The sequence below is a fragment of the Mus musculus genome, chromosome 12 (assembly GCF_000001635.26).
Source record: "Mus musculus strain C57BL/6J chromosome 12, GRCm38.p6 C57BL/6J".
Classification (NCBI taxonomy): Eukaryota; Metazoa; Chordata; class Mammalia; order Rodentia; family Muridae; genus Mus; species Mus musculus.
Genome location: NC_000078.6, coordinates 6,275,763 through 6,283,952, shown reverse-complemented (window position 1 = coordinate 6,283,952; position 8,190 = coordinate 6,275,763). Strand labels below are relative to the sequence as shown.

At 41.2% G+C, this 8,190-nt stretch overlaps 1 pseudogene; it reads left to right on the top strand.

The window, feature by feature from the left end:
- Positions 1,533–3,202, top strand: Gm4927 (predicted gene 4927; annotated as a pseudogene).

Below are 8,190 nucleotides of genomic sequence, written 5' to 3'. Positions count from 1 at the left end.
AACTTACTCTTTTATATTAGTGTGATATATTATACTATTTGAACCTGCATTTAAATATTTTACCATAGTACTTTTTACATGTCATGTCGAATGGAAAATTTTAAATAAATAAGAAATCTAGACATATTATTTCTGCATCTAGTTCAAAATGTGTACGTAGTATTTTCTTCAACATATAAAAATTAGATTTGTGATTGAAAATATATTAATTTTGCCTCTTTACATAGTTCACTAATATTTTAAATTTAAAGGTTAATTTCATTGTTAGCAATAATAAACTTTATTAATTTTTAACAGTGGAACTTGCTTACTTTCTTTAGCCTTATTAATCATTACTATATTAGAAGATTGTTGTTGGGGATGGACCTGGTGGTGCTATGTATTCAAATGCTAAATATAGGCCCTCAATATCTGGTTGCCCCCAAAAGAGGAGATCCTCAAGTATACTGAGAGATGCTATGCAAACCCTGCTCTCCAAGTTAAAGTTAATTGGTTGATAAAAGGCCAGAGCCTTAGATTGGGCACTAGGGAGAGAAAGGAGAGAAGTGAAGATCCAATAAGGGGTCTGAAGAGATAACAGTGGAGGAGGAGAAAGAATGAGAGGAGGAGTCTGCCATCTTAGGAGATAGACCATGAGCATGTGGCCAGGAGAAACACCATATAACAAGGAATATATGACTAACATGCACATTAGAATAGCTCAAAATGTGCCCAATCTAGGCTTACAACTTGTAAATAAAATATCAGGATTGTGTGTCTTTTATATGGGATAAATAGAATATATAATTCATTTCACAGATTAACAATTTCTTTCAAGAAACTGTCTACATCTGAAGTTTTTAAGCAGTATACCACAATTCTATTTCAACCCTGTAGTATACCCTACTTGTTTTCTGTTATATTACTTTTAATAAGATATGACTATATAAGATGACTATGTGAGCTTTCAAGAATGAGTAGTTGGTTTCTGATTGACCACAACATTAAGGAACTGAAGTAACTTAAAGCCACTAAAAATTACTTTAAAGTAGAAAGAAGTAGCAGACAGACAAATGTCCCATGAATAAACACCAGTCATAAACATGATGATGTGCTTAAAGAACAATGACAGCCCCAGTAAGTGTGGCTATAAACCACATTACTGGGCACAAAGTAAACGTAGAGTTGACAAAACAGAAACAAAAGATGCCAAAAGTGTCCCTGATACACACATAATTTTCACTGAAACAGTAGTTTCTTTTCTTTTCTTTTCAATTCTAATCACTTATTTTTTTAACAGATAATATGGAGGGAGCTTATTTCTCTCCAGTGACTTAGTGGTTAAGAGCACTTACTGCTCTTCCAGAGGACCTGGCTTTGATTCCCAGCACCCACAACAGGTGACTCATAACCACTTATAACTGGAACAGTGGATCTGATGCCCTCTTCTGGCCTCAGTGGGTACCTGAAAAAGGTGTGTGCACACAAACACTGAACATAAATATGCATATAAACAAGTTAAATAATTCTTTATAAAAGATATCTTCCCCTGAGTTTCCACTGGGCACAAAGGCTGTGATGGAGTTTCTGATCCAGTAATCCAAGGCCCAGACTCTGAGTCCACAAAGCATGACCTTCTGTCCAGTCTGTGGCAAAAGTGTCAAGGTATCATTAAAGTTCTATCCTTACTGTGGCAAGGCCCTGCCAGTAGAGGAGGAAGGAGGCAACAAGACTGGCATTACACTTCCTGTGTCATCCTCTGAAGCTCCAGAAGAGAGCTGAACTCTGGTTCTGCAACCTCTCCCAAGAAAGTGAAATGGTCACACATTGTCACTTCTCTCCCAACCTCCCTCCACTCTGATGGTGGCAGTACCGAGTCTGATGATACCTTGAGTTTTCCTGAGAGAGCCACAGGCACCTGGAGCAGACCCCTGACCCCCAAAGGTAGCCCAGTTTCCACCAGGCTGAGCCCTCAGACACTGAAGTGGAGCCCGGTGACCACTTCACTCCAGGCTTTGCCCATAGCTTTGCCAAAGCTGACAGACCAGAATGGAAAGCACTGGGCACTGGAGGCCCTGAAGACCTGGCATAACCAAGGCAGCCTCTATGAAGCTGAGCCCAATATTGTTGTCCCCTGTGATTCAAAGTCCCAGGAGCAGAGATTCTCACACAAACTGAACTCTAAGGACGGGCTCCTTTTCAATGAGCAGACCTTCTTTCAGAGAGCAGCCAAGCCTGTGAACAGGAATAACTGGAAGAAGCAGTGCTTGGTCATCCTTATGTGTATCAGCTTTGGCATTCACCAGGACAAGTACAGGTTCCCGGAGTCCCCCAGCCTGGGGAGGATCCTTCAGTCAGCTATGGATGACAACCTGAAATGTGTGGTATCAAAGAGATGTGTGTTGCAGGTTGCCTGAAGACTGTTAGATGTTCTGGAGTTTCTCCATGAAAACAAGTATATTCACAGGAACCTGACAGCTCAGAATGTCTTCGTGAATCCAGAGTTCTGAGCCAGGTAACCCTAGTGGGCTAACCTTCCATGTAGCAAACACATGGCCTAAAAAGAAGGCAGTAGAAGTCCACATGAGGGGGAACATGGAGTTCATTAACATGGCATCAACAAGGAATGTGGGCCCTGCGGCCACAGCAATTTCCAGACCATGGGCTACTGCATGCTCAAGTGGCATTATGGGTCCCTACCATGGATAAACTGCCTTCCCAACACAGAGGAGCTAACTAGGCAAAAGCAGAAGTATCTGAACAGCCCTAAACCCCCTGCGGGACTATGTGGCTACTCCAGCAGGGCCTCAGAGACTCTGCAGGAGGACTGAAAGGTGGTCATGGTTCCCAATTATGAGGAGAAGCCACTCTATGTCATGATGAGGAAGAATCTAGAAGCTCTGCTGCAGGATATGCTGCTGTCATTCTATGACCCTTTGGACCTTCAGATGGTGCCTTAGAAACAGAACTCCTGAATTTTAGCTTGAAATAGAACACGAAGTGGTATGATTTGAGGCCTTCTGTTTGAACTCAGACTTCCTAAAAGAATTCCTTGAATGTGCGTTCTCACCTCTCCCGTAGGACAGACAAATAAGCCCTTTCGATGTTGGGGAACCTGAATTATCCCATAATGTGAAACTCTTCCCTATTTTTCAGCCCCAGCAGTTGAGGATGGAGGTGAGTATATTTTGGTAGCAGCAGCAACTACTTCCATAGGGCCTTTTAAAAAAAATTATTAGATATTTTGTTCATTTACATTTCAAATGCTATCCCAAAAGTCCCCTGTTCCCTCCCCCACCCCTGCTCCCCTACCCACCCACTCCCACATCTTGGCCCTCACATTCTCCTGTACTGGGGCATATAAAGCTTGCAAGAGCAAGGGGCCTCTCTTCCCATAGGCCATCTTCTACTACATATGCAGCTAGAGAAACGAGTTCTGGAGATACTAGTTAGTTCATATTGTTGTTCCACTTATAGGGTTACAGACCCCTTCAGCTCCATGGGTACTTTCTCAAACTCCTCCATTGGGGGCCCTTGTGTTCCATCCAATAGAAGACTGGGATAATCCACTTCTATATTTGCCAGGCACTGGCATAGCCTCACATGAGTCAGCTATATCAGGGTTCTATCAGCAAAATCTTGCTGGTGTGTGCAATAGTGTCTGTGTTTGGTGGCTGATTACAGGATGGATCCCCGGGTGGGGCAGTGTCTGGGTGGTCCATCCTTTTGTCTCAGATATAAACTTTGTCTCTGTAACTCCTTCCATGGGTATTTTGTTCCCTATTCTAAGGAGGAATGAAGTATCCATACATTGGTCTTCCTTCTTCTTTAGTTTCATATGTTTTGCAAGTTATATTTTGGGTATTCTAAGTTTCTGGGCTAATATTCACTTATCAGTGAATGCATATCAAGTGACTTCTTTTGTGATTGGGTTACCTCACTCAGGATGATATACTCCAGATACATCCAATTGCCCAAGAATTTCATATATTCATTATCTTTAATAGCTGAGTAGTACTCCATTGTGTAAATGTACTACATTTTCTGTATCCATTCCTCTGTTGAGGGACATCCGGATTCTTTCCAGCTTCTGGCTATTATAAGTAAGGCTGCTATGAACATAGTGGAGCATGTGTTCTTATTACCAGTTGGAATATCTTCTGGATATATGCCCAGGAGAGGTATTGCTGGATCTTCCAGAAGTACTATGTCCAATTTTCTGAGGAACCGCCAGACTGATTTTCAGTGTGGTTGTACAAGCTTGCAATCCCACCAGCAATGGAGTGTGGGGAGCCGCCCTCACATTCGCCGTTACAAGATGGCGCTGACATCCTGTGTTCTAAATGGTAAACAAATAATCTGCGCATGTGCCAAGGGTAGTTCTCCACTCCATGTGCTCTGCCTTCCCCGTGACGACAACTCAGCCAATGGGCTGCAGCCAATCAGGGAGCAACACGTCCTAAGCGGAGGATAATTCTCCTTAAAAGGGACGGGGTTTCGCCATTTGCTCACTTGCTCCTGAAGATGTAAGCAATAAAGCTTTTGCCGCAGAAGATTCCAGTTTGTTGCGTCTTTCTTGCCGGTCGAGTGGTATGCAATAATGGAGGAGTGTTCCTCTTTCTCCACATCCTCACCGGCATCTGCTGTCACCTGAATTTTTGATCTTAGCCATTCTTACTGGTATGAGATGGAATCTCCACATCCTCACCGGCATCTGCTGTCACCTGAATTTTTGATCTTAGCCATTCTTACTGGTATGAGATGGAATCTCAGGGTTGTTTTTATTTGCATTTCCCTGATGATTAAGGATGTTGAACATCTTTTCAAGTACTTCTCAGCCCTTTGGTATTCCTCAGTTGAGAATTCTTTTTTTTTTTTTTTGAATCATAAGAAATTTAAATTTTATTGTCCATATAATGAAGTTTCACAGAAACACAGCTGTGATTATTTATTCTCTACGGTTGATGTCTCCTTTGTACTCTAACAAGAGAAGTTAGAAACACAGTATACTGGACTGAAAAGTCTAAAGGTACTTACTATCTGGTCCTTTTTTTTTAATTGGGTATTTATTTCTTTTACATTTCCAATGCTATCCCAAAAGTCCCCCACATGCTCCCCCACCCACTCCCCCACCCACCCACTCCCACTTCTTGGCCCTGGCATTCCCCTGTACTGAGGCATATAAAGTCTGCATGACGAATGGGCCTCTATTTCCACTGATGGCTGACTAGGCCATCTTCTGATTCATATGCAGCTAGAGACATGAGTTCCGGGGGGGGGGGGGGGGTGGTTAGTTCATAATATTGTTACACCTATAGGATTGCAGATCCCTTTAGCTCCTGGGGTATTTTCTCTAGCTCCTCCATTGGGGGCCCTGTGATCCAACCAATAGCTGACTGTGAGCATCCACTTCTGTGTTTGCCAGGCCCCAGCATAGTCTCACAATAGACAGCCATATCTGGGTCCTTTCAGCAAAATCTTGCTAGTGTATGCAATGGTGTCAGCATTTGGAAGCTGATTATGGGATGGATCCCCGGATATGGCAGTCTCTAGGTGGTCCATCCTTTTGTCTCAGCTCCAAATTTTGTCTCTGTAACTCCTTCCATGGGTGTTTTGTTCTTTGTTTAACTCTGTACCCCATTTTTAAATGAGGCTATTTGAATTTCTGGAGTCCAGCTTCTTGAGTTCTTTGTATATATTGCATATTAGTCCCCTATCAGATTTAGGATTGGTAAAAATCCTTTCCCAATCTGTTGGTGGCCTTTTTGTCTTATTGACAGTATCTTTTGCCTTATAGAAGCTTTGCAATTTTATGAGGTCCCATTTGTCGATTCTTGATCTTACTGCAAAAGCCATTGCTGTTCTCTTCAGAAAAATTTCCCCCGTGCCCATATCTTCGAGGCTTTTCTCCACTTTCTCCTCTATTAATTTCAGTGTCTCTGGTTTTATGTGGAGGTATTTGATCCACCTAGACTTGAGCTTTGTACAAGGAGATAAGAATGGATCAATTTGCATTCTTCTACATGATAACTGCCAGTTGTGCCAGCACCATTTGTTGAAAATGCTGTCTTTTTTCCACTGGATGGTTTTAGCTCCCTTGTCAAAGATCAAGTGACCATAGGTGTGTGGGTTCATTTTTGGGTCTTCAATTCTATTCCATTGATCTACCTGTCTGTCAATGTACCAGTACCATGCAGTCTTTATCACAGTTGCTCTGTACTACAGCTTGAGGTCAGGCATGGTGATTCCACCAGAGGTTCTTTTATGTTGAGAAGAGTTTTTGCTATTCTAGGTTTTTTTGTTATTCCATATGAACTTGCAAATTGCCCTTTCTAACTAGAGGAAGAATTCAGTTGGAATTTTGATGAGGATTGCATTGACTCTGTACCTTTCTTTCGGCAGGATAGCCATTTTGCCTATATTAATCCTGCCAACTCATGACCACGGGAGATCTTTCCATCTTCTGACATCTTCAATTTCTTTCTTCAGAAACTTGAAGTTCTTATCATACAGATCTTTCACTTCCTTAGTTAGAGTCACACCAAGGTATTTTATACTATTTGTGGCTATTGTGAAGGGTGTTATTTTGCTAATTTCTTCCTCATCCTATTTATCCTTTGTGTAGAGAAAGGCCATTGATTTGTTTGAGTTAATTTTATATCCAGCTACTTCACTGAAGCTGTTTATCAGGTTTAGGAGTTCTCTGGTGGAATTTTTAGGATCACTTATATATACTATCATATCATCTGTAAATAGTGATATTTTGACTTCTTCCTTTCCAATTTGTATCCTTCTGATTTCCTTTTCTTGTCAAATTGCTCTGGCTAGGACTGCAAGTACTATATTGAATAGGTAGGGAGAAAGTGGGCAGCCTTGTCTAGTCCCTGATTTTAGTGGGATTGCTTCGAGTTTCTCTCCATTTAGTTTGATGTTGGCTACTGGTTTGCCCATTGGACACACAAACTTTATATGCCCCAGTACAGGGGAACACCAGGGCCAAAAAGTGGGAGTGGGTGGGTAGGGGAGTGGGGGGGATGGTATGGGGGACTCTTGGGATAGCATTGGAAATGTAAATGAGGAAAATACCTAATAAAAATATTTATTTAAAAAAAGAGATTACATTTTTAAAGTCTTACAAATGTGTGCCAAAGCTTTCTTAAAATTCAGCCATTTTTTCCTCTAGGCAAATAAATATGCTTCCTGCTGGGTGTGGTGGCACACGCCTTTAATCCCAGCACTTGGGAGGCAGAGGCAGGCGGATTTCTGAGTTTGAGGCCAGCCTGGTCTACAAAGTGAGTTTCAGGACAACCAGGTCTACAGAGAAACCCTGTCTTGAAAAACCAATAAATAAATAAATAAATAAATAAATAAATAAATAAACAAACTTCTTTAACCCTCATTTTCACACCTGTCTAATAAGCTTTTAAATAATATCTGTCATAAGCTAGAATGCACACAAAATACTCTTTTCATTAAGCATGGCTTGGAGCATGTATTCAATAAGTTATATTGAGGGAACCCAGACTCAGGCAACTACATGTTGCCTCTCACCCATGGTTTCTAGTTCTAATTCTTCAGAAGTGATAAAAACACGGAGAAATCACATAAACCAAGAAAGAAATAAAGGAACCATCATGTGGTAAAGGTAGATCTAGAGAGAGTAATAGCAGGATACAGGTGCTATGAGGACGGGCTAATCTTTAATTGAAGACATAGAAGAGATGACAAGATAGAAAGCGTTATAAAAGGGGGGGGGGAATAACATGAAGGATATTTTCAAAAGCCACAGTGAATTATATTTATAATTACCTAAATTTACATATAATTCATATAAGTATCTGTGTATATAGATGCATATATAGTTTGAATGAAGTTACAACATTTGGGGTGATAACTAAAACCCCAGAACCAGTTACAAGATATCTCATTTTGAGTGGTTAGACAGGAAAGTCCAAGAAACTTCCAAAATGATACACACTGTTGTCCATATCTTTGGTTGAAGTAAAATCTCTCTTGCTGAGGATACCATCTACCTCAGACACAATACTAGAAGGAGTCAAGCTGGACTTGACCTGAAACCCTCCAACCCAAGAACTAGCTTTCATACTACTGGGAGATGCTATGCAAACTGCCAAAGAAGGTACCCAGCTATAGTACCTATGAACCACAATAATAACCAGAATGGTAGAATAGTGGCACTTGTACCATGGT